Source organism: Alligator sinensis, unplaced genomic scaffold (assembly GCF_000455745.1).
Source record: "Alligator sinensis unplaced genomic scaffold, ASM45574v1 scaffold597_1, whole genome shotgun sequence".
Taxonomy (NCBI): domain Eukaryota; kingdom Metazoa; phylum Chordata; order Crocodylia; family Alligatoridae; genus Alligator; species Alligator sinensis.
In genome coordinates, this window is record NW_005842074.1 from 901479 (window position 1) to 905269 (window position 3791).

Sequence of the window (3791 nt, forward strand, 5' to 3'; positions counted from 1 at the left end):
GCCCGGCACAGCCCCGGCTCTTCTTGGCATCTGGGTGGAGGTGGGGGCTGGCTTAGGGCACGCAGCGGTGCTGGGAGCGGGCTATGGGAGGGCTATGGCAGAATTTGGGGTGGCTGCAGCACCCTGTAGCCTCCTCCCAGCATTGCCGCCACAAGCCCAGCCCCCGCCAAGAACAGTCCCACCAAGAAGAGCCCAGGCTCCAGCCCACAGCTGCATCGGAAATCAGATCGGTATCGGCCAACATGCCTCCTTTAAAATCAGCTATTGGTATCAGCCCCCAAAATCTCTGTGAACTGATACACATTTAGCACAATGTAATCCTACTCTGTCGCAGGCCCAGCAACCTGGCCGATTCACTGCCCCGAACACAACGCAGAGGGATCCCAAAATGGATGTCCTACCTGTCACAACCCAAAGTTGTGGTTTTTTGTTTTTGTGTGCTTCGGCACCGCTAAATTATGTTCCCGCCAAATTGCAGCTTTTTTGCACGGTACAGTTTTCTTCTGCAATAGGAGAACCCGCGTGCAAAAGAGTATTTCCTGCCGTTTGTCGCCTTCTTCGCATGGTGCATTTCTTTTGCATCATAGTGATGCACGGTGCAAAGGAGTTCCCGCCATTTGTATTTAGATTCGTGCCACATTATTGGCCGGTTCTAAATGTAGGTATACGTGGCGGCTAGCTATTGGCTTGCTAGCCGTACAAAAGGCTTGGGTAGTTTCCGCCCAAGTCAGAGAGAGACTAGCCTCTCTCCGTCACTGAGTGCAATCCTAGACGTATCCCTATCCTATATACCCAGTTTTCGAACCCACAGAGTCTTAACAGCTCCGGGGGACCTGGGAACCGAACAGAACCCACGGAGATTCAGCCACTCCGTGAGGAAAGAATTGCCGAACCCGCGGAGCCTAAACCACTCCAGGGTCAAAGAACCGAGTTTGTCAGAGTCCTCCAACGAGGATTCAAGCGGAGCTGCGCCTGGAAAGCTGTCCAGCCTACACCGCGACCACCTTGGGTGTAAGTAAATAAATCTTTTCAATCAACCATTACGCCTCCGTAACTGATTCTAGCTCGCGCGTACCTTACCGCCCCGCGGTTTTCTCCGGCCCCACGTGCCCGGGCTGCTGGCCACAGTCCGCATGCACAAAGACGGGCCTGGCTCGCACATGGCGAGGATGGGATCGGGAGCCGGCCCGCACACTACCTAAACTAGGGCTGCTACAGACATCCCGCTGTCTCTAGCAGAAGACTAAAAATGAAAGGTGAAAACTGAAAATGAAAGGCTGGAGAAAGAAGAGATAGGGGAATGTGGATTCTCAATGGCTTCTGACACGTGGGGTTGGCCTGTTTCCTTTGAAAAACAAAAACAAAAAACCAACCAACACCACCTTATCCACACTTTGATAAATCCAGTACTCCCAAAACTGGCCTTCCTCAACACACAGCAAGTTACACCACAAGGGCCCCTCCACCCATGCCTCTGGTGCATGATGTACATCTTTACAAAACAAGTATAAGGATTCAAGAAATTATAGTGGTTTAGTGGCTCTCTTTTACAGTTTTTAAAGGTATAAAACTCATCCAATGTTGAGCAAAGTCTACAAAAAGAGTATAAGAAAGTTATTGGCAAAACAAGGACATAACAGATGATTATAACCCTAGTTATAATATCATTTGCATATCAGAGGCCTGAGGAGGAGTACCTTGATACCCAAAAGCTTGCCTATGTCTATACCCACCATACAGTTGGTTCAAAAAAGATGCCCACAACAAGAATTATTTCCATTTGCATATCAGTAATTATTCAAAATGACATGAGACAAAGACTGCACTATTCTACACAGAAAGGTCATCCAGAAGTCATTTCTGAAAATGGTTGCCACAATAGCCTTCCACCGCCCCTGCTTAACGCTGATGCACCAGATTAATTTAGCCTCGTGTAACTCCATTTATACCAGTGGAGTTATATCTGATCACACCAGCAAAAGTGAGAGGAGACTTTTGTTTCAGCTCCTTTTCATCTGTTTACAAGCACACATGACCACATGAAACTACAACCTACACAGATACAAAACCAACATTTATAGGCATTGCAAATATTCAGCCTAAAATGTTAAGGATCCAAATGCACCGATAATTCAGCACTGCCATAAATCTGCAGCCAGCATACAGGAGGAAACAGAAATGTTTGTCCTGATCTATAGGGTGTATACATTTCCCAGGGACTACAGCGATACTAGTATAAAATTTAATCCCAGCAAAGTTTTTCCTTGTGGGGCAGCTCTGCCTAGTCTCTTCATGTTTCCAACTGCTGAAGCAGGCTAGGTTCTTTGGGTAGATGTGATATCTTCTATTAGACCAACTGAGCAGATGGAACAAAATTCTTTGAGAGCTTTTGGGTACAAGTACCCTTCTTCAAGGGATACAAAAAACCTTGTTCCAACTACTCAGTTGGTCTAATAAAAGATCACATCTACCCAAAGAACTTTGCCTGCCTATGTCTTTAGAGCAACAGAGCTACAACCAAAAACCCTGACCGCTGAAACACATCCTTTCCCCAGTAGTGACAGAGCAATGTTGTAGCTGTGACCATTTACTCTGGGCAGAAGTTTAAGTCTTTGAAGAGCACAGGTGATTTTAGACCAGGCTAGTGTGTTAAGGAAAAGTTGATGCTGTTCGTGTTTTGAGTGCTGCTTCCCTCTTGGTTCCCTCTTTGGCTGCATGAACCATTGCGTGCCTCCTGAGGTGGGGAGGCACAGCAACAGCATGCAGACGGCAGCAGTGGCAGGGGTGTGGCGGCAGGGAGCTCCCACAGGCGGGTGCAGCGGTATCAGCAGCAAGCGGGGGTGGCGAACGGCAACTGCCCACAGGCACCACCGGCAGTGTCAGCAGCAACCAATCTCATGCCATGAACACCACGTGCCCCCAGAGGCTGGGGGGCATGGCGAGCTCCAGCAGCACTGTCAGCACCGGGAGTGTGGTGGTGGCAAGCAGTGAGCTCCCACAGGTGTCCGTGACACTGCCAGTGGAGGGGGTGGGGGTGGCGAGCGCCAACCGACAGTCAGAGACCACCCGCAGATGTTGCCAGTGGTGTTGGCAGCGAAGTGGGGGTGGCAAAAAGCGATTGCTTGCAGGCACCGCCAGCAGTATCAGCGGTGCCTTTTTGCAGGGGGTGCACTGCCAACTGAGAGGGTACACGTGCACCCATGGGCACCCCCTACACGTCACCAATGCCTTACGTGTCTCTAATGCTTGGCTGCCTCTGAGGTGGCTCCAGGGGCACGGAGGAAGGTGCTGCCTGCCTCCCTCTTTCAGCCTGTGAGTGGGCCACTGGCAGGCCCCATCCCTCTAATCTGTGAGGAGGGGGAAAGGCAGCATGGAGAGGCCTGTGGAGGACAGAGGGCTGGGCACTCCCAGAGTCACAATGGCCTCACAGCACGGGGTGGCGGGGGGCTGGTCTGTGTGCCCCTCTGCCAGGAGAGAGAGCCAGGGGCTTTGTGCCCTTTCCTCCCCACTCCTGCCAGTCCAAGGGGTGGACTACACGTTAGGGGGGGGAAGAAAGACAAGGTCAAGACAGGGAGGGAAGCGCCGGGGGCCCGCTTCCCCGCACTTCAAAGCGTGTCTTCTCCCGTCTCCACTCCCACAGGGCTGGTAGGCGGCCCCCGCTGCCGAGCCGAGCGGAGTGCCCCCCCGCGGCGATAAAAGAGCTGCCACTAGGCGGGAAGCGGGCGGCAGCCCCGGGGGCGGGGGCCGAGAGCTGGCCCGGGCCCGGGCCGGCGGGCAGCGACCCCGCCCGG